This window comes from Ambystoma mexicanum, chromosome 11 (assembly GCF_040938575.1).
Source record: "Ambystoma mexicanum isolate Mex_15411 chromosome 11, UKY_AmexF1_1, whole genome shotgun sequence".
NCBI lineage: Eukaryota > Metazoa > Chordata > Amphibia > Caudata > Ambystomatidae > Ambystoma > Ambystoma mexicanum.
The window spans coordinates 530,604,385-530,632,092 of NC_090934.1; positions in this window are offsets into that span (position 1 = coordinate 530,604,385).

A 27,708-nucleotide genomic window follows, 5' to 3' on the forward strand; every position below is an offset into this window, starting at 1 on the left:
TAGACATGGTCACACTAATTTCCACTCATCAATCAAGCAAATGACAGCCCTGAAGAAGGCTAGATTATTTCAAATCACCAACCCCTTAAATTGAAACTCGAGTTGGCAAGAGAATGTTTTGTAGACTTCTAGATAACGTGTTTAGGATCTTAGTTCACTTTGTCAGTTGTAGACGTTGTTACTAATTAACCAACAGGCATTTATGATTAGTGACACATGAGTGCAATGTTTTACAGTGCCAGATGGTATTCAATAGTAGTCATGTTGATGTATTGTATGCATTGCGTATTTTACAGCAATTGCTTGTTTTGCACTAAATAATGTTTTTGGGTATGGATGAATGTTTGAGGTTATATGTTGATGATGTGGTATGTTTGAGAATGATGTGTTGGTAGGATGTAAATGGCTGTTGTAGAATTTGTCTATTAGAGGAAAACAATTCTGCACATGTTTTACTTGTTGTCAATAATTATGAAATGTATATCTTTTTGATAAGAAGATCTCTCTTGACTGCCGATGGCTGTGGATATGAGCATAATTCATTAAATGGGATCTATTTTGTGTATGGTACACTTTGTTTATTAGGACATTATAAGCTAAGAAGCAAACTTATACCCTGTAGTGACTTCCGTTGTCACGTTCATTAAAGCTGGCACATAACAGCAGCTCAGTCGGAGGCCCAGTTAGTTCATCCCAGGGTGGTCCTCTTGGCCATGTTCATTTAAAGCAGGCCCAGGACAGCAGCTCAGTCTGACACAGAGTTACATCAGGCTATGGTATTATTATCAAGGTGTTTATCATGTCAGTTCAGTGTTGGCATTCATATTAATAGTAAGGAAGAAGGGCTTGTTGGATCATTCCTCTGTGCACATACCTAGTAAAATTACACAGGTTAGCCCTGTTCATACTAAAGAAGAAACATTAAAAAGACAAACATTTCATCAGCCCTTGCATACGAGTGTCATTTCATCACATTCCCAGCTTCATGGAAGTTACATTAGTAGAAGAAACACTCACCAAAATGAGCAGTTCATCAGGAAAGAAAACCCTAATAAAGACAGAGTGTTTCACAGCACTGCAAGCTCCTACAGCAGCCATTTCCACAGCCAAAGCCAACTATAAGAAAGTTTGGAGCAACGGATAATGGCCTAAAATAAAGTGAACTGAGAAAATCCTTTCTGAAAGAGCGAGTGAGGAGCCATTCACCAGAGTATGCCTCCTGTTAGATTGCACAAATAGCTTGCTGTTGTCATGAAAAGCATGCCTCTGTGAAATGCAAAATGTGAATATTAGTGTGTGCCCAAGAAAGTTTTTCAAGCAAGAAAAAGTGTACTTTATCAACTGCCAACTGCCTTTTAATTGAATTTAGAGACTGGCTTATCAGTGCTGAATACATACCGAGAGTAGTAATCACATGGGAATTCTCTACATGACAGTGAACAAAGGCCCAATTTCATACTTTAAAGTGACAATTGTAAATCGTAAAAATCGTAAATAAAGTATTTCTTCAACATTTTCCTCATTGATGCTAAGGACATGTACACAAATGCATGAAAGTTGCAACTGTGCCCCAGTTAAGAGGCAAGGTGTAGGCCTTTGGAGTCTTTTAAGAACACAGTTTGAAGAACTCAGCAGGTGTCAGAACATTGATTGAAGAACAAAACACAAATTATGAGATTTCATTAGTATAGTCCTGGGTGCCAAGCACATATTGTAATTGTTTATTTGCAAATTGTAATTGTAATTGTTTATTTGTACAGCGTGTATACACAAGTGAAGTGCTTCAAAGCAAATAAGGATGCACTTGTGTAATATAGAAAACTGCATTCATTCGCAATGAGAGTACTTGCTATCTATTTTGCTTAACCAAAATAGTGTGAAATGGAGTGAAGAAACAGGACCCATTATTTAAAGTTCAATTTTATTCCATCATGTTTTTCACTTCAAGGTGAATTGGTCTTTGATTTAAGTTTTTTTTTTTTTTAATGAAACATGCCTGGAGTTGAATTGTGTTGACTCAGAATTAACCTCTCCTTCAGAAAGCCCAATAATATCACAATGCAGACGCCATGCAGAATATTGTGATCCACTGTGTTTGCAGTGGTTGTGAAGATTAGTTAAATAAGCAATGCCAGGTGGCCCAAGTCCTGTGAACTTCAAAGGGGTTTGTCTCATTCTTGATTTCAGAGTCCTCATAAAATGCATTAGCTAAAGGTTAGAGGAAAGTTATCTGATAGTCTGCACAAAGCAAAGGAAAACCTGCCTAAAAATGTCTTAGTATCAGGAACGAGAATGTGCTAGGAATGTACCAGCAGTGACCTCTTTTGGCCAAAGTCCACATTTCATCACTTGTAAATTGAAGAAAAATGTCTTTGTGTGTCTTGGAATTCAAATATTTAGGGGCCGATTCATGGAACAAACGTGCGCCGAAAATCTTCGTGCAAGCAGGCGCAAGCAGGCGCAAGCGGAAAAAAACAGTGCGATTCATGGAAGTCCCTGCGCGTGTACACCTCGGGATGTGCGCCAAACCCGTGCATGGCGCACAAGTCACTGCAACATCCCGAAAGGCGTGCGCGACGCACACAGTGAAAGCACACAACCTCGGCGCATACACCAGAAAGTGGGCGGGACACGGGGCGTAACGCGCGGAATGGGGAACAACGCGCGAAAATAAGGGCGTAACTGGGGATGTACTGCAGGGAAGCAGACGGAACGCCCACACGCACTCGAACCACACGTATTCATGGAATCGAATAGGGCAAAGCCACGCACAGCCAAAGACACGCACAAGCTGAAACACGTCCGCCACACGAAGGGGCCGTGGAGGGTGTAGAGGGAACACCTGGGAGGACCCACACGTGCAATTCACATGTGGTGCTCCCCGCGCACCCCTGTAATACACGTACCCTGATGGAATCGCGTGTGGGACTTCCCGGGCACCCCTGGAATACACGTACCCTGCTGAAATCGCGTGTGGCACTTCCTGCGCACCCCTGAGATACGCGTACCCTGCTCGCACGGGCCCAATCGCGTGTGGAAATTCCCGTGCACCCCTGAGATACGCGTACCCTGCGGAAATCGCGTGTGGCACTTCCCGCGCACCCCTGAGATACGCGTACCTCCAATGGCGTGTGGAAATTCCTGCGCACCCCTGAAATACACGTACCCTGCTGAAATCGCATGTGGCACTTCCTGCGCACCCCTGAGATACGCGTACCCCCAATCGCGTGTGGAAATTCCCGCGCACCCCTGAAATACACGTACCCTGCTGAAATCGCATGTGGCACTTCCTGCGCACCCCTGAGATACGCGTACCCTGCTCGCACGGGCCCAGTCGCGTGTGGAAATTCCCGCGCACCCCTGAGATACGCGTACCCGACGGAAATCGCGTGTGGAACTTCCCGCGCACCCCTGAAATACGCGTACCCTGCTCGCACGGGGCCAATCGTGTGAGGTACGTCCCACGCACCCCAGTGATACACGTAGCCCGCTTGCCGTGCTGGTACAGGGTTGGCACAGCCCTTTGCGCTGGATTGGGTATATTGATGGCTTTTCCCTGCGCGAGAGGCGTTCTTGGGGGCGTAACTGGCGCTGCTGCAGGGTCGCTGCGCCAATGTGCGCCACGGCTGGTTTTGGTGGCTGGAATCCATGAATACGCTGTGCGCGGAAATAGATTTTAGCGCACGCGGCTGGCGCAGGGATTCGCACGCGCACACTGTGCGCCAGCCGCGTGCGCCACTTGTGCGCTGAATTCTATGAATTACCCCCTTAATCATTTGAAAATCATATATTTTGAAATCAAGGTCCTATCAATGTGGGCCCAGTTGCAAAGCATTGGTAATACATATGTATTTAAGCTAATCTAAAATGTGCATGGTGTATAATGAAAACATTTTGAAATTAATAGAACCATACATTATCTCTGAAATGATACATTGCATATGGACAGGCATTGCATGTGATTGTGCACAGTTATCTAGAGATAATACAGATCTTTATTTTATTATGCTTGCACATTTAACTCTAAAGTTATATCAAAAATAGAACCACATTTCAGTAAGTTAGGAGTGAGTTTCCCTCTGGCTTCTGTATCCTAGAATTGGTGGAAGCCACACCTAGTCACGGGGCTGAGAAGGGGCCAGGGATTATAAAATAGCATGCACACTGAATTGATTTTAAGAGGAAATATTTAACACCATTTCTGGAAGGAGGTGGCCAATGGGAAGTGAACAGAACACACTTGGATAACTAATCCTCCTGGCAGAGCTCATTGAGAGAGGGAGGAGTAGCCCAGGTTGGAAATTGGTGTCCATACAGACAGCTGACAAGAGAGCTTGCTGATGGAGTAATTCTAGACTGACCATGTCCATACTGATTCTCCAGAATTGAAAAGCAGCATTTCAACAGAATGTAGAACCCTGAGATATCTCCAAATTGTCCAATATTATCTTTGGCAAAATCCCAAGAATCAAGGGTGCTGGAAATCAAAGGAAATGTTAATCTGACAAAGAAAAGTCTATACTGTTAGATAGTATACCATGTATCTCCCATTTACAGTGAATACCCAGTGAGATGCCATTTTCTGAAAGCCAAATTCATTTTTGTATTATGAGGGGTGCAATTTAAGACAGAATGCATTTTCATGCAACTTAAATACAGACTGTTTTTGTAAAATTAAACACCACTAAATAGAATCCTTGTCTCAAGCTGCTGCAGAATCACACAGGACACACTGGCCTTATTATAAGCCATGAAACACTATTATCTAATGTGGTATAATGTAATAAGAAACTGTTGGGTGTGTAGTCATAAATCAGATGCTTGAGTAGCCAACATTAACACAGATAATTAATTGTATTAATAGAAATCTAGCAAAGTGTTAAACCCCTGCAGTCCTTTATCTTGAAATACACACACAGACCTAAGTGTAATGTGTCAGGGCAAGGGTACGGTAAAATTGTACCTTTATTAGAGAATATTACATCTCCAATCTAAACTGTATTGAACTTTAGGCAAATAAACAGGAGTATATTGAAAGCTGTGCACACATATGTATTTAAAGTGGCACAAATGCATGAATATTAAATATGCACACGCACACACACACTTACGTAGATGGAAAGTTATCTATAAATGTTCAGAGAAAGCTGCATGCACATATACGGAGTAGAATGCATGCACATTATTTTCTGACGCCAAATCTGTAGGAGTCATATGCAAGCTGGCCAATGCGTACATTTAAATGACCTACAACTATCCAATACATACACTAGGCCCCCCCACACACACATAGAGGGGAACCAAGTGGAATGAATATACATTTTAAAATGTTATTTGTTCAAGTACATTTCTACAAATACATATATATGGGTGTGATGAAGCAAAGTTTCAGTCGCAAAATGTTATGCTGCCAAATTGTCAGAAGGTTTTGCCTGTGGGAACTTTTATATTTATGGCTTTAAAAACAAGCACGATGCACTATTAAAACTATGCTTTTCTGCTTTTGTGGAATTTAATTTCCTGGTTACCACGCATGAAGGTGACGCTGAAGAGTTATGGTTAAGTTGCTGTTTCCATAGGAAGAACACTTTTCGGGTGCATTATAACTTCACTCTTCCTGGACGAATCCTCACCAAACTTTGCCAAAAATGTATATGGGTCACTCTGAAATTTTTTTGCAAAGTTTGGTGAGGTTTGGTACAGGGGGGGGCAAAGTTATAGGGGGGTCCCAAAACTTCTTTTTTTCCCATAAACTGAATAGGGAAAAAACTTTGCTCACATCTACAGCCCAAACCACTGGACGGATTTTCACCAAATTTGGACGAGGAGCAGCGGCTTGGTCCCGAAAGCGTGCCTTTGCAAATTTGGTGAAAATCTGTCCAGTAGATTTTTTTGTTTAAATGACCAAATATTAGGTCACAAAAAATGTGTGATATCTATGTTCGGTCCACGGACACACTTCCCTGTTCGCTCCGAGGACAGGGTGCTGATTGGCTGCGCGATGCGCGTCATGTCCACGGACATTGGACGTGCTTGCTGATTGGGTGGTTGAGAGCGTGTGGTGCATCAGATTTTCTGGGCACACCCGCCATCTCGTATTCGCGGACATCCTGTAACGCTCACCTGATTCCCGTAGAGGCGCCGGTCTTGACTGGGCGTATACCGTATCTGCAAAGGTGATGTGTAACACACGGCTGGCTCTTTGGGCTGGACCTTTGTGCACTGTATGTCTGACTTGAAGGGTAAGATGTCTGCAGATAGAAAATATGGGATTAAGGAACTGGGTTATTGAATGTCTCTCTCTTCTTCCCTTTCTCTTCTCCTGTAGAACCCCAAAGGTTAACGCTCTCACCTTAGGTAAGTGAACGCCGTGCTCTCCATCTGCCTCGGGGCAGGGTGCTGTAACCAGTTTCTTCACTGGATAAGGGGAGCAGGCCTCTTGACTTCAGAGGACTGCTGTCCGTCGTTTACTGCACGAACGGTAAGTTTCGAGTAATTCTAATGTCTTTAAAGTCTTTAGTAATGATGTTTCTTGTTTTGCAGGGTTCTGGCGATGTCGGATGCCGGGCTGAAGTGAGTTGAAGATGGAGCCCGTGTGATGAATAGAAGCGCCTGGAAGCACGTAAGTAAGCGCTTGTTGCCTGCTTCACGATGCGCTCTAACTGTCTTTTTATTTTGCAGGTACAAGTTCGGAGCGGCTGCAGGGTGCCGGAATACCCACTGGGTTAGATGTGGAAAGGAGTAATGGCACGTGAGTATTAAAGTTCCCCAATGTCTTTAAACGCACCTTGTTTTGTCTTTCAGATGCGGGATGCAGCGCCGAAGGCCTCCGGAGCGTGCGAAGAGTTGGTAAGCTTTTGTCTTTCAGATGCCGGAATGCAGTGTGAAGACCTCCGGAGCGCACGAAGAGTAGGTAAGCCTTTGTCTTTCAGATGCCGGAATGCAGCGCGAGGAGTTGGTGACAGCCGATGGACAAGGTAAGTGAAGAGCTGTCACTGAAGACTGTAATGCTAACCTGTTCTTTCTTGTCTTTATAGGTGTTGCTGAAGACTGGATTCAGGATGGTAAGCCTTTTTCCTTAGGCCCAGGATCAGATGCAGAAGACACGATGAGCGTTCTGCTGCAGAGGATGCAGAATAACGCAAAGCAAGATTCATCCATCGGGTGTGGTTTAAATAGCCTCCTGTAGTGCTTAGGTGTCTCCTTCCACAGCCACGCCTAGGTAAGAAAAGAGTTCCTGCTTTCCAGAAGAGTTCCAGTGTTCTGAATCTAGGGAGTGGCTCCTGCCCCACCCAACAGGAAAAGTAGTTCCAAACAGAAGAGGATCAGAGGCTCAACTGGCAGGCAAGTAAGCAGCATGGTCTGCTGCAGGTAAGTCCACCCAAGCATTATGAGCCCGGCGCTTCCAGCGCTGGGACTGGGCATATTTATGAGCCTGGTGCCACTGGCGCCAGGACTGGGTCCAAAAGGTCCCAATTGGGACTGGTTGGGACTCGGTACCTGGGTTATGGATCTGCTTCCAAGGAAGTTGGGAAAACCCTGACCTTTTGGAACAGAGATCATGACACATCCATGGACAGCACGGTAAAACTTGGTGGAAAAATACTATTTAGTCAAGTGTGTTGGCGTGTAAGACTGTTTGGGGATGGTGGGGGAGTAAGAGATGAGTTAGATGTTGTTTTTATTTAGGTGGCAGGCACCCCTGTTGTGTTTGTTCTGACTGCGGACAAGACGGGTGTCCTGACATGTTTGTAAATAAACTTAATGGGGGTGTCCTGAGGACACTACACCTGTCCGTATGGTTTGTAGGCAAGTTGAAACTGTTCTAAGAACACATCAAGTGTCCTGGGATGTTTGTCAATAAACAAAATGGGGGTGTCCTGAGGACGCTACGCCTGTCTGTATTGTCCGTAGGCAAGTTGAAATTGTTTTAAGAACACATCAAGTGTACTGGAATGTTCGTAAATAAACAAAATGGGGGTGTTCTGAGGACGCTATGCCTGTCCGTATTATTCGCAAGCAAGTTGAAACTGTCCTAAGAACACATGCGGTGTCCTGAAATGTTCATAATTAAACGAAATAGGTGTGTCCTGAGGATGCTATGCCTGTCCGTATTGTTCGCAGGCAAGTTGAAACTGTTCTAAGAACACAGGCGGTGTCCTGAAATGTTCGTAAATAAATGAAATGGTGGTGTCCTGAGGATGCTGTCCGTATTGTTCATGGGCAAGTTGAAATTGTTCTTAGAACTCATCAAGTGTCCAGGGATGTTCGTAAATAAACAAAATGGGGGTGTCCTGAGGATGCTATACCTGTCTTTACTTTTTGTAGGCAAGTTGAAACTGTTCTAAGTATACATCAAGTGTCCTGGGATGTTCATAAATAAACAAAATGGGGGTGTCCTGAGGACGCTATACCTCTCCGTACTGTTCGTAGGCAAGTTGAAACTGTTCTAAGAACACATCAAGTGTCCTTGGATGTTCGTAAATAATCAAAATGGGGGTGTCCTGAGGACACTATACCTGTCCGTATTGTCCGTAGGTAAGTTGAAACTGTTCTTAGAACATACACAGTGTCCTCAAATGTTTGTAAATAAACAAAATGGGTGTGTCCTGAGGACGCTATGCCTGTCCGTATTGTTCGCAGGCAAGTTGAAACTGTTCTAAGAACACAGGCGGTGTCCTGAAATGTTCATAAATAAACGAAATGGGGGTGTCCTGAGGACGCTGTCCCTATTGTTCGTGGGCAAGTTGAAATTGTTCTAAGAACTCATCAAGTGTCCTGGAATGTTCGTAAATAAACAAAATGGAACCCTGAAGACGCTATACCTGTCCTTACTGTTCGTAGGCAAGTTGAAACTGTTCTAAGAGCACATCAAGTGTCCTGGGATGTTCATAAATAAACAAAATGGGGGTGTCCTGAGAACACTATACCTGTCCGTACTGTTCGTAGGCAAGTTGGAATTGTTCTAAGAACACTCATATTGTTCGCGGACATTAAAAGTGCCAATATGGCATAGTTAAAATGTTTGATTCTATGGGTATGGTCTATGGGTGTGATATGCTGCGGTGGTTATGGCCAGGGCCTAGAGTCTTGGGTGCATGGCCAAGACCGAATTTATAAGCACCGAAGTTATAAGCCACTATGGGTGTGATTTGCTGCGGTGGTTGTAGCCAGGGCCTAGAGTCTTGGGTGCATGGCCAAGACCAAATTTATAAGCACCGAAGTTGTAAGCCACTATGGGTGTGATTTGCTGCGATGGTTGTACTTATTATAATATACTTACTGTTCGGTTTAGTAACTGGAGTACATATATTCCTTGTTCATTTCTGTGATAAAAGAAAAGATCATGTTAGTATTGGTAGTTTGTAATGACTTATAACATTGAATAATCAACATTTTTTTTTATTTTTTTGACCCTCACATTTAGTAAATTACAAACCAGTGTACTGTGCAATTGGCTCAGTTTCTGTGTTTGTTGCTAAAATCATTGGGTCTGTGGGAAAAAAAAATCCATGTTTGATTAAAAAACATTTTTTATGTTATGCTACAGACTATTTGTTTGTTTGTTTTCAGTGTTCACTTGTTGTTTCTGGCTAATGTTCTATATGTTAGCTTGTTGCAGATTTTTGGAGCAGTTAGAAACCTGTTGGCATATTCTAACTGTGTATTTATTGTTATAATGAAGTGGTATTAATTGATCTGTTTGGATATTGTAAAATCTTGGGGCAGTTAGATACCAGTTGGCGTATTCTAACTGTCTATTTTTTTGTTATAATGTAGTGGTATTGATTTATCTGTTTGGTTATTGAAAGTCTTGGGCCAGTTAGATACCAGTTGGCGTATTCTGTTTATTTTTTTATATAATTTAGTTGTATTCATTTATCTGTTTAGTTGTTGTAGAATCTTGGGCCAGTTAGATACCTGTTGGCATATTCTAACTGTCTATTTTGTGTTATAATAAAGTGGTATTGATTTATCTGTTTGGATATTGTAAAATCTCCGGGCAGTTAGATACCAGTTGGTGTATTCTAACTGTCTATTCTTTGTTATAATGTAGTGGTATTGATTTATCTGTTTGGTTCTTGCAAAGTCTTGGGGCAGTTAGATACCAGTTGGCATATTCTAACTGTTTATTTTTTTATACAATTTAGTAGTATTCATTTATCTGTTTAGTTGTTGTAGAATCTTGGGGCAGTTAGATACCTGTTGGCATATTCTAACAGTTTATAGTTTTTTTAATTGAAGTTTTGTTAATGTTTAAGTACAGATTAGTTAATACATTTTGGTTTTAAGAAGATTAAATAAGTGTTTGTAAGATTTGCTGGTAATCTCTGCTTTAGAGTAATGGTACTATCATTACATTCGAACCATCCACATTTTTTTTAAATATTTATGCAGTATAGTGACCTGCATTGATTGTGGCTCCTGTGTGGTAGATTATACCTATTGTTGTGAAGGTTTTCTTACCAAGTGATACTTGACCATGTGTGAATTCAGTCATCTTGCAGTTGTTTTGATACCATCTGCATTGTAGCGTAGAAGCATTAGTGTTAAGTATTTACTATGTGTTTGTATTAGTAAGGCGCAGCGATTATCCGAATTGCAGGTAGTACATAATCTACCATGGTTTGCATTTTGTACAAGTTGCTGAAATGGAACGGATTCACAATTGGGTATGGATACATACACAACGCGCTCATTGGGGATTTGTTCCTGTGTCACATTGTTGCAGAGAGTGCATGTATGTCTCCACATGTATGAAATCTGGAAGATTTCCTTTATAGGTATGTTTTTGTTTACCAGTACTTGTAGTAGGTACATTAGAAATTCTTGTGGATCTTCCTGTGAGTTTATAGTGAACTTCACCATTCCAGCACAGTAGTCCAATTGTTGTCTTATTCCGTGAACACTATACGTGTTGTCAGGATTGTTTGTTGCATTATTATGAAGTAATAACATTTGCAAACATGATTGGTCTGTAATGTGTAAGTAAATGTTGTCAACAATTGGTGGTAATTGAAATAGAATATTCATTGCTACATTTGCATAGCAATTTACACCAGTTATATTTGAACATTTAAATGGACCAGATAAGTCTGTGTCCAAGTCATTTTTTTGGAATGTGTGTTGTTTCTTTGAAGAAGTACTTGAGTTACTTTCAGCAATAGGTTCTTCTGTAGTTGTGGTAATTGATGAAGTATTAGTTTCTTTTACTCTCTTTGGAGGATTTGCAGTGACATCCTGTTGCATTTCTGTTTGATTTAGTTTTCTTTTACAACGTTTTACTTTTTGTGGAACAGGATATGTTTTTAGATGGGGGGTGTATAGTGAACGAAGTCTATTGTATTCTAAAATGAAAGGAATGTCTGCGTTTACTTTACTTGCATCAAAGTTGATTAGAAATAGACCGTCAAGTGTACGTAAGCGTGATAGTGCTACGTAGCTCATGCCTTCTTTAAAGACTGTGTTACCAATATCTATCAATGCTTTGTCTAGGGTAAGACCTTGTGATTTATGAATGGTGACTGTGTATGCAAGAGTTAAAGAAAATTGTTCTCTGCATACATACATGTCTTTGAAGAGAAGGAATCGAGCTGTTGAGCGTCCTATCCTTTTCACTTCTGAAAGTTTGTCAAAGAGAATATTGACAACTGAATGTTGTTGTCACGTGGGTATGTTTGAAAGCCAACAACTGTACCCAGTGATCCATTAACTAGTCCTTGATCCACGTCAAGGTTACAATTAAACATTACTCTACAGTTTAAGTATAATTTTAATATTTTTTCCAACCCAGCTGTGTTGGAGATCGAATTTTCTAAACTATTTAGTCTTGTTGTTGCTTGCTCACACATGGGTAGTGTCATACCATGTACGTCTAGTTTGTCTGTGGCACTAATTTCAATTATTGGTTGCATTTCTTTTTTCAACATTGTTTCATTGAATTCAGAACATCTTGCAAGAGTTGGCATTAAGGCCATACAATTAATATTTTTGTGTGCTAATTGTTTCATAACATCTGTAGCACATGCATTATCGCCATTAAGTGCATGAATGTGCTGGGTTTTCCATATTCTTTGTGCTTCTTGAGATAGTATACCAACTCTAATACTTTTTAAGATGTTGGCATAAGTGAGATCTGTAGATTGCCACATGTTTTCTGTTAATTCTCTCTATTGGAAATGTTGCCAAAGTTTGGCATTTCCTATGCTGCCAACAGTTTTACGGCAGAGTTTGTGTCCTATGGTTTTAAAAATAGGCTCACCTTTCACTGGTGTCAATTGAAGAAGAACTCTGAAAACAATAATGTGTTTTCCTCCAAAGAGCTCTTCGTAATTTGTTTTGAGTACTTCTTGTAATCTGAGGTGAATCAAAGCCAACATTAGGTTGGAGACCATGCTCACTTCATCTATTAGAAGCATTTTAATTTGTTTTAATACTCTGCGTAGTTCCATTGCAGCTTCTGTAGAAAGTTTGTAATAGTCTAATTTGTTTTGGTGTTCTACTGGCAGGAGTAGTAATCGGTGTAAATTGACACCACCTATGGTGTAGGCAGCTAAACCTGTGGGGGCAGTGACAACAGCTGACAGTTTGTTGTTTGTCAATTGTTGAAGGAATTTGCTAATGATTTTGATTAAGAATGTTTTTCCAGAACCAGCTTCACCACTGACGTACAGTAGTATAGGTTTGTAATTTTGGTGGGTGCATTCTTTATTTTCATGGTGTACACCATGTGCAATTTCTTTTGCTACTTCTTGAAAAATGCTACGCTGCTCATTGTTTAGTTTTGATTGTAGTATAGTTAAGTCTTCTAAGTCTTCTTTATCTTCATACTGACACATGGGCTCTCATTACAACACCAGCGCTAAACCATGGCGCTATTAGCACCATGGCTGGTGCCGGTGTTGTAATGAGTGCGCCATGGTGAAATGGGGAAATACCGCCCCATTCCAAGGTTGACAGGGCGGTATTTCCCCATTTCCCCATGGCCCTTCCCCATTCCCATTTTTGCCCCATAGGGCTCGTGGGAATGGGGAAGGCGGCAACTACGGTACCGCAAATTGTGGTACCGTAATTGCCTGCGAGGTCCCTTTGCGGGTCCTACTTTACCGGCTGGTCCAGACCAGCCGTTAAGGTTGGGTCCTGCAAAGGGACCTCATAGTAAGGCGCTAAGTGGTTAACGGCGCCGCAGACTTTTACGGCGCCATTAACTACTTAGCGTCTGGGTCGTAATGAGGCCCATGGTGTGTTCTACTTCTGTCATATCTAATTCTGCCTCATTTGCTATTAGTGGCTGTCCCAGTGGTTCTTGGCTTCCTGTTACAGAAGGTTAACTACTACAGGAGTGTCCTTATCTAGTTGGGCCTGGAGTTCTTCTTCGTGTTGCAGTTCATTGTGTAACATTGTTCTGTAGTGTGTAAAGTTTACATCGGTTATAGTGCTTTCATTTTCTTTGAAAGCATCTTCGTAGGAGTCATAGTTATCTAGTATTTCTTCTTCGTTTCTCCATGGTTTAAAGAGTTGTAGCAGGGACTTGTAATATAGTTATTTATGTTGAGGACTCTTTAATGACAATTTCACATAATTAATTAAACTTGGTTTGGTGAGTTTTACTAAGCTGCCTTCACAATTTGTCACTCTGTATCTACCTTTTTTTTCATCAGGTTTTATATTATTTTTGTATGTGAAGTTTTGGGCTATGTGGTATAGACACATGGTTTTCAAAGTGGTACTTCTGCTTGGGTAGTATGTGTCTAGCAAATTGTTTTTCAAAATGTCTTTGTCCTTGTCTTTGTCTGCTGTTGTGATCATTTTTGGCTATTGCTTCTATGTCGTCGTATGATTTGACAACTCTTTCTCTAGATTTAGCAGGACCAAGATTTAGCCATAATATATTTTCAGATTTTCCATACAAAGCAGTACCGGTTAAACGATCTGCTGCTTCATAGGAGCCACATTCTCTATGTGAGAACATTTTTATGCCCAAGCTGTACAATTTCTGAGACAGTGTTTTGTCTGATGACAGGTCATTCCAGAGGTCTTGAAGCTCTGTTGTTTCTGCTTTGGTTAAGTGTGCTGTAACATATCGTGCAACTGCAGTGGAATTGTCTGCAATGTACTGCACATCTATGTTTGCATTCCATAAGAGGGCAATGATTGCATTGTAATCATCGATATATTTTTCTTCTTCTGTTCTTTTTATTTAATATGTATTTTTAGGTTATTTACCTTTAACACTATGTCTAACTGAAGACATGAAGTTGTTTACTTGACCTGTTTTTGTAACTGGTCTAGGGAAACCAAAGCGGCATTTGGTGTAGTATTTCCCTTTGTTTTTGTATTTTTGACGACAATATTTGCCACACGTGTGTCTTTGAAATTGTAAAATTTGTGCATGAAGATCACTATTTGTTGCTTCCAATGAAATTTCACAAGTGACATATTTTTCGATAAACTGTAACACAGTGGCATCATTGTCTATGTGGTGCTCCTCTGGCTTGGTATTCCTTTCTCCAAAAAGAAGTGTTGCACTTCTCCGAGGGGAGGAACAGTTTTATTACAAATAAAGTGCAGCATAGCAATGAAGCAATGATGAAAATATCTTGAAACATTAACAGGATCTAGAGAACAAAGTTCTCCAGGTGTTAGTATATCTATGTTTGTTTTGTTTTTGTTTGATATGCGTAGGAAATCATGTAAATCTTCCCATGCCTATTCTGCACAACTTAATGTAACAAACCAAGAGGGTGGGCCAAGGTTTCTGATCATACAACGTACATCTCCATGATGTCGGAACCAGTACTCTTTAGTACCACGCATGTTTGCTAATAGATTTGTAATACTCGATTGTAAAACCTCATCTTTTCTTGCACTTTTTGTAATAATTGTGTAGCTCACATATTTTGAAAGTGGGTTCCTGATTTTAATGTGTGTGCAACTCCGTAACATAGAGTTGCTATTTCACTTTCAAAGAGTAGGTGGAATATGTATTCCACATTTTGTCTAAATCTGGGATCTTCAGAAAACATCCGTAACGAGTGGTATTCTGATGCTGTTATTTGAATAGGTCTATCATCGTACCTTCCTCCTTTGCCAGTAGGAAAGAGTAGAGGAAAAGCATGTGCTTCTATACTTTTTTCCCATATACTGATTGGTGATCCTTTTGTTTGTCGCATTTGATACGTTTCTAGTGCATCTTCTACGGTGTCACTAGAGTGCAATGGATGAATTGTATAATGGTCTAAAGTATTGGATACTGTAGCAGGATATAGAGGCTCAAATTGACCAGTTTCTGGTGACTCTTGAATTATTTCAGTGGTTTCCTTTAAGTTTTCTTCCATATTCATTTCTTTGTAGTATTCATTATTGTGTTTTAGATATTGCAAGGCTTGTCTAACTTTATGTAAATCTACCAGTTTTTGCCAAATTCTTTTGTCTTTTGTAGGTACACCATTTACTAAGATAATTAAAGATTGCTCCATTGGACGTTGCACCCCCAGAGTGTGCACATTTTGTTTTAGATCTAATGGTAAATACACTACTTTGCCACAAATGCCTTTCACCAATTCAGAGGGAGGTAAGTTTGCTGTTTTTGGTTGAAGGCGTATTATTGCTTGAAATGGGTGCACTGTTTGAATTATGATGCTCTCATATAAATTGAGTTGTTGTAGGGGTTTTGGTAGTGGGAATAATTCCAAATTATTTGTGATAGCACGTGAAGGAGTTTGGTTGTTGTCAAGTTTTATAGTGCAGTAACTGCAAAGTATTAAGGGGTCAGTTATTTTGTATTTGTTTTCTGCTATAAGGTAGAGAGCTAATTCAAACCATTTAGAATCTTCATTGTCTTCTATTTTGTATGTTAGGTCTACAGTTTTCGTGTTACTTTTATAAAAAGTTCTGCAGCAACATACACACACATGGTTTGGTACTTCAGCAGATGTACTTTTAAATTTCAGTATTTCTTTATTGTATGTATGTAGTAGAAGGTTGCCATGCGCAGAATTGTTGCTAGTCTGTTGTAAAGCTATTGCATTTTGTAAGTGGCTTTCACTTCCAAAATATATTTTCTGGATATAGTCGATTTCTTCAAGTAGGTCTTTGGCTGTACCATGTAGAAGAATGTTATTTAAATTGGCTAGTGCTAAAGCAGGACTTTTAGCATAGTACAGTTTATAGACTAGATTTCTTATAGTTGAATGACGTGTTGATATCAATTCGATATGATGGAAGGTGGTTTTGAAAATAGGTCCTGAAATGCAGGCTAATGAATGTCCTTGTAGTCCTGTGTACTTGCTCACTGGACAGGTATCCATATTTTGCAGTAGTTCATTTTGATTTTGTCTTTGCCTTTCACATACTGATTGAGGAATTGGCGTAAAGACTTGAAAGTTTTTTTGGGAATGTTACACATTGACATGGCCATTTGTATACTAGACATTCTGGTTCAGTTGAATGGAGAGGTAATTCTAAGTTTTCTGGGGATATTTTTGTAAGCAGCATTTCTTGTTCCATTATGGTATTATTAACTTTTTCATAGCCTCGTCCACTGCTATGTATGGCAATTGTATTTGTTTGCTTTTGTTTGTATGCTTCTTCATTAAACATGGTTCTGTGCTTGTGGTGTGACTCCACACACCTCCACAGATATTTAAGAAGTTATTTTTGTTGACATTTCGTTTATTGAGAAGTCTTTTTTGTAATTTAGTCATTAGTTTTGTTAGTGGTTTCATTTTGTTTAACACTAAAATAAATAACTTTCTTTTGAGAAGGATTGCACTGTCTATCAAAGCTTCTAAGATTAATTTTCTACGGTAGGTTTTAAGGGATGTGCATGATTTTTCTCCTTTTTTTATAAGATTTTGAAGGACTCTGTGGCGGAACAATTTTGCTAAAATACTTTTCTTGGTATGCTTACTTGGCACTATATCAAAGTTTATGGTACAGTTTTAACAGTAGTGGTAGCTGAATTCTTGTTAATCGTTTTCTGTTTCGTTTTACATTTTGATAAAGGAGGCAAAGTTTCTGTACTTGAAGCTTCTTTTGTTTCGCTAAATGACTATATTAGCTGTTTTGTTTGAACTTCTTGTACACATTTTGCTAGAGATGAATGCTTATTTTGAACACTTCTATTTTCATGTGCTCTACTTCTGTGTTGCTTTCTACAGACTTGATTTTTGGTAGACATTCTTTAGGGTTTGTTTATAAAAAATAAAGAAGGTATGGGTTGGGGTGTTCTACAATGTATGTGTGCTGTGTGCATGAGTGTTTGAGTATGATGATAAAGATGTATGTGATGGTGTGTGATTGTGCATTGGGCAACTGCAACTAGTTGGGATGGGTATTCTTGAATTTATGTGCTACTAAACTGGGGTTCAGATGACAGTAGAAAGCAAGCTAGTGGTGAGGAGAAGCAAACATAGTAAATCTAAAGGTATAGTATTAACACATTTCTTTGTTCTAAAATATTACATTTCTAGGGGCTGAGTTATGTCATTTGTGCGCCGAAAAATGGGGATTTGTGCGCCATTCTGCCTGCAAATCCCTGTTTAACAAATGGGATTTGTGGACAGTATGGTGCACAATCTCTGTTTGTAGGCGCAGAAATACTATGAATGAACCCCACAGTGTGTTTGAGTAATAGTAAAAATATTATGGTGGTATTTCACTTACTTTTGTTTTGGGAATGAGCAGGTTTCTTCTTAGTTGTTGTTTGTCCTTCAGATTCTGCTGCTGCTTTTCAGGAGAGTGGTCTTCACTGCAATTGTAAAGGAAATAAATTAGTAATTTTGTGTGTTTATAGCACTGATGTTAATTTAGACATTGATTTTTATGTTTGTGTTCAAGTATTCTTGTTTGATATCTGAACATAGTGTGTGCATGCAATTTAATTTGACTATGTGCAGTCTTTATATTTTACTTTAAATATTTTAGTTCAACATGCTTTGCAAATGTGTGTGTAAAAAGAAATTAAATAGCAGATAGGTTTGGAAGTGACAGTTGATTATAGCAGATGGAAAAATGACTGTAAGTTCATTTTTATAGGTTATACAGGTTAAAAGACATTTAATTTGTTTATATGCATTCATAAGAATTGTACATGTAATATCCAGAAAATGCATACCTGTAGTTTGTGTTCATGCATATGGATATGCATGCAGCTGCAAGTAGAAATCTTGGAGACTTGTACAGTAGCTCTTGTAGTAGGTGCTTTCCAATGATATGACACTTGCACTCAGAATGATTAACAGTACATTTGAAGTGCTGATCTATGATGATGGAGTTAGATGTAGAGGTCTTGGATGTGATTGGTGGATGGTTGTGTGACAGCTAAGCTGTATCCAATGAGGGAATGGCACAGAGAGTGAAGTGGAAATGGTAGAAGGGCTGTCCATGTTACAATATGTCTGCGGACATGGAGGTAGTCCACGGACATCGCGTGTTACATACAGGGATTTTGGGGTGGGGAGGCATGCAAATGAGAATGAGCAGAGCAAGGGATTGGTCAGTAAAGTTTAGTGGGTGTGTTGTGTCAGGAGAGAGTTTGTCAGATAGTCTTTTTCCTGAGAGAACAACAGATTGTCTTGATTTTGGGAAACTTGTGGATACATTGGTTGAAGGTGCATGCAGAAAGCTTTGGAATAGCTGTAGATCTTGGATTTCCACATATCGAAGTGCACTGGACTGGCATGGAGTGCGTGGAATGAAGTGGCCGGACTTGCTACCTCTCTGTGCTACTTTGGAGACAGATCATCATCTAGACATAATGATAATTCATTGTGGAGGGAATAGTTTAGGACATGTTTCTGGAATGTCTTTGCAATTTGCAATGAAAGAAGGACTTGGGAAGGTCATGGACATGTTTCCAAATTCTCAAGTAATTTTTTCTCGGATTTCGCAGAGACAAATGTGGCTTCATTCTTCTTCATTTGGTCCACAAATGGAGAAAGTGAGGCGCAATGTCAATAAGGCTGTTGTGCCTTTCTAAGAGATGTTGGCATGTCCTCTTTTCACAATGAAAATATTATGTTTTGAAGCACATACATTTATCGCAGAGATGGAGTCCATCTTATTTATGCTGGCAGTCAGATTTTTCTGCGAAATGTACAAAATGCATTGGAACCTTTTTTGAAATGTCAGCCATCCATTTTGCAGTATGTGTTGACCATTTCAAGTTTTTCAAACACAAACACCACCAAAAGGCTCTTTTCAGAGTCACCACTTCCTCCCAGAGAAAAGTGCAATGGTTATGATAGGGCAGCACCCCAAAATTTTTGATGTCGGCGAACTGTCTGCGGACTTCTAAAAAATATACAGGTTCCTGGTCCATTTTTTTGCGACTTCTATTTTTAAACTGTAAAAGGTGGGTCTGAAAAGAGCCTTTTTAAAAACAATGTTTTGTTGTTTTATATTTTTTGGTTTTTCTTACACACGACACACTAGGAGAGGAGGGGAAAGGAGGATAAAAGGGGGACACCAACCACGGGGATAAGAAAAGGCAGGTGGAGAGAGGAAGATGTAGGGTGGGCCTTACTTAGGTAGCTGGCAGGTCTTCTCGTGCTCCTTGACCGCAGTCTCGAAAGCATCACAAAGTCTCTCCCCCCTGCAGAGTACTGCGTCGCAGTACATAGACACAACTGTGACCCTCAAAAGGTAAGGGTCATCAGCATCATGAATGGCCTGTGAGGCAGCTGGAGGGATGCACTCTCCCACATGAGTGTCCCTTGTGGTGAGAGGAGCGGAAACGGAGGATGTAGTAGAGGAAGTCAAGCTACTACGCACCTTGCAAGGTAGAACCTTGCGAATGGCCCCACCGTGGAACGACTTTAGGTGTAGCTTCATAGTTGTCGTACCAAAGCTGTACGAACCAGGTCTCCCGCGACTGAGCACCAGTTTGCACTCATTGCAGGTGACTTTGTTTGCATGCGCCTTGGGTACGTTACCATGAATGGTAAATAACCGCCACACCCAAGAGCCATGGCGAGTGCTAGTAGTAGGGACTACCTCATCCTCTTCATCCTCTTCATCCTCCTCTACATCCTCACTCCTGTCCCCCTCTTCAGGCCCTTGGGGATGTGGTGGTGGTGGAGGGGGTGGGGGTGCTGCTGAAGCAGATGTAGCACCAGGTGGCAGTGGAGGAGCCATGGATGCCATCAGGTTTCAGATGAAAATCTGGAAAGTTGGCAGCAAAATGCACTGTGTTCTGTAAGGTAGCCAGAAACACAATGAGGATGAGTTCTGGGGTGTGGCCCTTCATAGGGGTGCTGGTGCCCGGTCCGCGGACATCCGCTCCGTCCGCAGATCGAAAACACCAAAAAAAAAGCTCTAAAAGTCCCACAAAGTATGTAGAAAGTCAGGATTATTGTCTGGGACTTGTGCTATGGTGATTTATTATTATAAGATATTGTGGATTGCCTGAAAAAGTAGTTTTAAATTGTTTGCAGACACGAACAGTGTCCACAGTCAGAACACATGCTCAGCGTGGGTGCGGTCACATGATGGCATCGTGAACATGTCCGCGAAGGGAACGGGTGTCCACAGGACACCAAATGCACTGAAACTGATTTGCGCATACGCGTTGGTGTTCTACGGATAGTGTTTGGGTCCTGAAACTGATTAAAAGTGCGACACAAGTGAAACGAACAGTTACTGACAGGCGATTGTTCTTAGAACAGTTTCAACCTGCCTACGAACAGTACGGACAGGTATAGTGCCTTCAGGACACCCACATTTTGTTTATTTACGAACATCCCAGTACACTTGATGTGTTCTCAGAACAGTTTCAATCCGCCTACGAACAGTACGGACAGGTATAGTCTCCTCAGGACACCCCCATTTTGTTTATTTACGAACATTTCAGGACACTGTCTGTGTTCTTATAACAGTTTCAACTCGCCTGTGAACAATATGGACAGGCATAGCGTCCTGAAGACACCCCCATTTTGTTTATTTACAAACATCTCGGGACACTTGATGTGTTCTTAGAACAGTTTCAGCTTGCCTACGAACAGTACCGACAGGTATAGTGTCCTCAGGACACCCCCATTTCCTTTATTTACGAAGATTTCAGGACACCCGTGTTGTCCGCGGACTCCAAAACTGGCTTTTAAAAAAAAAAAAATTTCAAAAATTTGGTGAGGATTCGTCCAAGGGGGTAAAAGTTATAGGGGGGTCCCAAAACTATTTTTTTCCCAGACTGAATGGGAAAAAAATTTTGCTCGCGCCTACAGCCCAAACCGCTGGATGGATTTTCACCAAATTCGGACCAGGAGCAGCGGCTTGGTCCCGAAAGCGTGCTTTTGCAAATTTGGTGAAAATCTGTCCAGTAGTTTTTTTTAAAAATGACCAAAAAGTAGGTAAAAAAAAATTAGTGATATCTGTGTTCGCTTCGCGGACACACTTCCCTTTTCGCTCCGCGGACAGGACAGGGATTGGGCAAGCGGGTTGCATGATGTCCGCGGACATCTGACGTGCTCTCTCATTGGATCTGGTGAAAGCGTGCAGTGCGTCGTGGTTTCAGAGACACCCGCCATCTTTCTTTCTCACATGAGAGGCTTTAGGCTTTGTCAGGTCAGCAGGAGCGGGATCTGCCACCTGTACAGTAAGTCCCCCACCCCCGCTCATGCCCGTGTCTGTCTCCGGTTCCCCCCACCCCCTGCTCATATCCTGTGTCTGCCCTATTCCTCCAGCCCCCGCTCACGCCATCGGTACACGGTGGACAGCAGAGGGCCGAGGAGCGGGATCTGCCGCCTGCACACAAACTCATGTCCATGTTTTTGTCTGTCTCCTCCGGCCCCCCCCACCCCCGCTCATGCCCGTGTCTCTCTCCCCTTCCCCTCACCCCCTGCTCATGCCCTGTGTGTCTCTCCCCTCTCCCCACCCCCGCTCATGTCCCGTGTGTCTCTCCCCCCACCCCCCGCTCATACCCCGTGTGTCTCTCCCCCTCCCACCCACCCCCGCTCATGTCCCGTGTGTATCTCCCCTTCCCCCCACTCATGTCCCGTGTCTCCCTCCTTTCCCACCCCCACCCCCCGCTCATGCCCCGTGTGTGCCCTGTTACCCCCCACACCCCCTCATGCCCCGGGTGTGCCCTGTTTCCCCCCCACCCCCTCCATTCATGCCCTGTGTCTCCCCTGTTCCCCCCCACACCCGCTGATGCTCTGTGTGTTCCTCCCGTTCCCACCCCCCCGCTCATGCCCCGTGTGTGCCCTGTTCACCCCAATCCCTGCTCATGCCCCGTGTGTGCCCTGTTCCCCCCAACCCCCCGCTCATGCCCCATGTGTGCCCTGTTTCCCCCCCACCCCCCGCTCATGCCCCGTGTCTCCCTTGTGTTCCCCCCACCACCCGCTCATGCCCCGTGTCTCCCTCCTTTCCCCCCACCCCCACTCATGCCCCGTGTCTCCCATCTTTCCCCCACCCCCCGCTCATGCCCCGTGTCTCCCTTCTTCCCCCCGCTCATGCCCCGTGTCTCCCTTCTTCCACCCCACCCCCGCTCATGCCCCATGTATTCCTTCTCCCCCCACCTCCTGCTCATGCCCTGTGTCTCCCTTCTTTCCTCCCCACCCCCCGCTCATGCCCTGTGTCGCCCCTTATCCCCCCAACCCCGCTCATGCCCCGTGTCTTCCTTCTTCCCTCCCACCCCCCACTCATGCCCCGTGTCTCCCTTCTCCCCCCACCCCTTGCTCATGCCCCGTGTCTCCCTTCTTCCCCCCCACCCCCGCTCATGCCCCGTGTGTCTCTCCCCTTCCCCCCACCCCCTGCTCATGCACCGTGTGTCTCTCCCCTTCCCACCCGCTCATGCTCCGTGTCTCCCCTGTTCCTCCAGCCCCCGCTCACGCCATAGGCACACGGTAGCCAGCGGAGGGACGAGGAGCGGGATCTGCCGCCTGCACACAAACTCATGTCCGTGTTTTTGTCTGTCTCCTCTGTCCCCCCCACCCCCTGCTCATGCCCAGTGTGTCTCTCCCCTTCCCCCACCTCCTGCCCCGTGTCTCCCATCTTCCCCCACCCCCCGCTCATGCCCCGTGTCTCCCTTCTTCCACCCCACCCCCTGCTCATGCCCCATGTCTTCCTTCTCCCCCCACCTCCTGCTCATGCCCCATGTCTCCCTTCTTTCCTCCCCACCCCCCGCTCATGCCCTGTGTCGCCCCTTCTCCCCCACCCCTTGCTCATGCCCCGTGTCTCCCTTCTTCCCCCCCACCCCCGCTCATGCCCCGTGTGTCTGTCTCCTTCCCCCCACCCCCCCGCTCATGCCCCGTGTGTCTCTCCCCTTCCCCCCAGCCCCCCGCTCAAGCTCCGTGTCTCCCCTGTTCCTCCAGCCCCGCTCACGCCATAGGCACACGGTAGCCAGCGGAGGGCCGAGGAGCGGGATCTGCAACCTGCACACGAACTCATGTCCGTGTTTTTGTCTGTCTCCTCTGTCCCCCCACCCCCCGCTCATGCCCAGTGTGTCTCTCCCCGAACCCCGACCCCCCGCTCATGCCCCGTGTGTCTCTCCCCTCCCCCGCACACCCACTCATGCCCTGTGTGTCTCACCCCTCCCCCTACCCCCCGTTCATGCCCTGTGTGTCTCTCCCCTACCCCCCACTCCCCGCTCATGCCCTGTGTGTCTCCCCCCAACCCCCGCTCATGCCCCGTGTGTTTTTCCCCCTCCCCCCACCCCCCGCTCATGCCCCGTGTGCCTCTCCCCTTCCCCCCCACCCCCGCTCATGCCCTGTGTCTCCTCTGTTCCCCCCACCCCCGTTCATGCCCTGTGTGTGCCCTGTTCCCCCAACCTCCTCATGCCCTGTGTGTGCCCTGTTTCCCCCCTAACCCCTGCTCATGCCCTGTGTCTCCCCTGTTCCCCCCAGCCCCCTGCTGATGCTCCGTGTGTGCCTGTTCCCCCCAACCCCCTCATGCCCCGTGTCTCCCTCCTTTCCCACCCCCACCCCCCACTCATGCCCCGTGTGTGCCCTGTTCCCCCCAACCCCCTCATGCCCCATGTGTGCCCTGTTTCCCCCCCAACCCCCCACTCATGCCCTGTGTCTCCCCTGTTCCCCCCACCCCCTGCTGATGCTCCGTGTGTTCCTCCACTTCCCCCCACCCCCCGCTCATGCCCCATGTGTCTCTCCCCTACCCCCCACCCCCCCGCTTATGCTCCGTGTCTCCCCTGTTCCTCCAGTCCCCGCTCACGCCATCGGCACACGGTCGCCAGCAGAGGGCCGAGGAGCGGGATCTGCCGCCTGCACACAAACTCATGTACGTGTTTTTGTCTGTCTCCTCTGTCCCCCTCAACCCCCGCTCATGCCCCGTGTGTCTCTCCCCTTCCCCCATCCCCCGCTCATGCCCCGTGTGTCTCTCCCCTTCCCCCCACCCCCCGCTCATGCCCCGTGTTTCTCTCCCCTTCCCCCACCCCCCGCACATGCTTTGTGTGTCTCTCCCCTTAACACCCACCACCCGCTCATGCCCCATGTGTGTCCTGTTCCCCCCCGCCCCCCGCTCATCTCATGCCCTGTGTCTCACCTGTTCCCCCCACCCCCCCGCTGATGCTCCGTGTGTTCCTCCTGTTCCCCCCAACCCCTGCTCATGCCCCGTGTGTGCCCTGTTCCCCCACCCCCTGCTCATGCCCCGTGTCTCCCTTGTGTTGCCCCCACCCCCCGCTCATGCCCCATGTCTCCCTCCTTTCTCCCCCACCCCCGCTCATGCCCCGTGTCTCCCATCTTTCCCCCCACCCCCCGCTCATGCCCCGTGTCTCCCTTCTTCCCCCCCACCCCCCGCTCATGCCCTTTGTCCCCCTTCTTCCCCCCCACCCCCCACTCATGCCCTGTGTCTTCCTTCTTTCCCCGCACCCCCCGCTCATGCCCCGTGTCTCCCTTCTTCCCCCCCACCCCGCGGTCATGCGCCATGTCTTCCTTCTCCCCCACCCCCTGCTCATGCCCTGTGTCTCCCTTCTTCCCACCCACCCCCCGCTCATGCCCCGTGTCTCCCTTCTTCCCCCCACCCCCGTTCATGCCCTGTGTCTCCCTTCTTCCCCCCACCCCCGCTCATGCCCCGTGCCTGCCCTGTTACCCCCACCCCTCGCTCATGCCCTGTGTCTCCCTCCTGTACCCCCCCACGCCCCTGCTCATGCCCCGTGTCTCCCTCCTGTACCCCCCACCCCCCGCTCATGCCCTGTGTCTTCCTTTTTCCCCCCTCACTCCCCGCTCATGCCCCGTGTCTCCCTTCTTTCCCCCCACCCGCCGCTCATGCCCCGTGTCTCCCTTCTTTCCCCCCCACCCCCGGCTCATGCCCTGTGTCTCCCTCGTGTTACCCCCCACCCCCCCACTCATGCCCCGTGTCTCCTTCGTGTTACCCCCACTCATGCCCCGTGTCTCTCTCCTGGTCTTCCCGACCCCCCCGCCGAAGCCCTGTTGTGTTCTCTTTATACACCCTGCCTTCCCTTTCGATGGTGTCCATCTTGGTAAAAGATTTTCCTTCCTACACCGGGACGCCTGCCTGCGACATCCCGGTTTGGGAAGAAAAATCTTTTTTTTACCACCCCGGGTTCCCACTTTGAGAACCTATGATGCTAGTGGTCTTCCTCCATTGAAAATTACGTTATGGTTAAGTTGCGCTACTAAAAACCTATGAAATTCAGTAAAAAAAACGTTGTTAAAGGGACATTATGGTTAAGTTGCGCTACTAAAAACCTATGAAAATCAGTGAAAAAACTTTGTTAAAGGGACGTTATGGTTACGTTGCACTACTAAAAACCTATGAAATTCAGTAAAAAAACTTTGTTAGAGGGACGTTATGGTTAAGTTGCGCTACAAAAAACCTATGAAATTCAGTGAAAAAACTTTGTTAAAGGGACGTTATGGTTGCAAGTAAAACCTAAAAACCCTTGAAATTCGCCAGTTATGGTAAACTAAGCAACCATGACTGGCGCCACCACCGTGCACTGCTTAGACTAACACCCATGACATCAAAGATGACATCTCAAATGTCAAAAAGTTTTTTAGTAGCGCAACTTAACCATAACGTCCCTTTAACAACGTTTTTTTACTGAATATATATATATATATATATATATATGTTAAGTGCACATAAAGTAATGCTTATTAATTTGGTTATATAGAGAAGTGCCTAACATTAGTTTCACTGTCTTCAGACATGTCACCATGTGGGAAATTCTCCTCAAGCCATTCTAAAGTATTTGACATTTCTGTGAGGAAAAATATATATATATTACTTTTATTGTATTTAATATAAACATTTTAGAAATATATAAGAAAAAAATGTTTACTTACTGGATTGTGGTAAATCGTCTTCTCAATGTTCTGTAGATCTGCTGCTGCTCCTCGTTGTGCAGTTTCTGTGAGGTAATTATGTTAGAACCATACCTTTCTTGTTTTGGTATATTCCATTTGACTATATATGGTATTTAAATGGATGTTTGATCTATTAGATATATAAGTTCTACTTATTATTTATTACTATATATAATGTGTTTGTGTGTTGGTTTTTCAACTTGTACAGTGTTCATATGGCATAATATAACAATTTAAGATACCCCTGAGTTTTTGGGTAGTATTGGTGTTGTCCTCACCCGTCCGCGGACATTTGCACAGTCCGCGGACATCAAAATCACTAGCTGGGGGTTCAGTATGTTCGATGTTACATGTATATAAAGCCAGGGATATTATGGTTATGTTGTCCTACTAAAAACCTATGAAATTCAGTAAAAAAAACTTTGTTAAAGGGACTTTATGGTTAAGTTGCGCTACTAAAAACATATCAAATTCAGTAAAAATAACTTTGTTAAAGGGACGTTATGGTTCAAAGTAAAACCGAAAACCCCCTGAAATTCGCCAGTTATGGTAAACTAAGCAACCATAACTCGCGCCACCGTACACTGCTAACATTAACACCCAGTACATCAAAGATGACATCACAAATGTCATTGATGACATCCCTGATGACATCATATGTGCATTTACTTTTCATGAAAACTCTGTACAAGGGATTCTTATAATGTTGACCAAAAAGTGTCAAGGATTATTGGAATAAATATCATGAGCTAATTAGTGCACTAAGCAATACATTGGGCCTCATTACACGGATGGCGGTAAGGATTTACTGGTACCGGTAAAATACCGGTACCGGTAAATCCTTACCGCCTTACTACGAGGTCCCTTTGCGGGTTGGGGGATTTAACGCCTGCTTTTTGCAGGCGTTAAAACCCAACCCACAAAGGGACCCAGGGAGCTAATTACGGTACTGCAATTTGCGGTACAGTAATTAGCGCCTCACCCATTCCCATTATGCCCTATGGGGCAAAAATGGGAATGGGGAAGGGCAATGGTGGAAGGGGGAATTACCGCCCCGCCAACCTTGGAATGGGGCGGTAATTCCCCTTTCCGCCAAGGCAGTGCCAGTATTTTACCGGCATGAACCATGGCGCTAATAGCGCCATGGTTCTCCGCCATCTGTGTAATGAGGCCCATTGATATAAATAGCATTCTATTCTGAAGTTCAATCCAGTATACTAAGCTACTCATGTAGAAACATAAGCAGCGTGTGCAGCATACATGATGAAGGTGCAATATTCATAATCTTGCCATGTTCAATAGTGAAATGAATATCTGCTTTTTTATTAAAGTTTTGTGTACTGTGAAATATGTAATAAGTAGCTAATAAAACCCACTTAATAAACAATTGCATTATTACAGACAAAACACAAAGAGACAACAACAC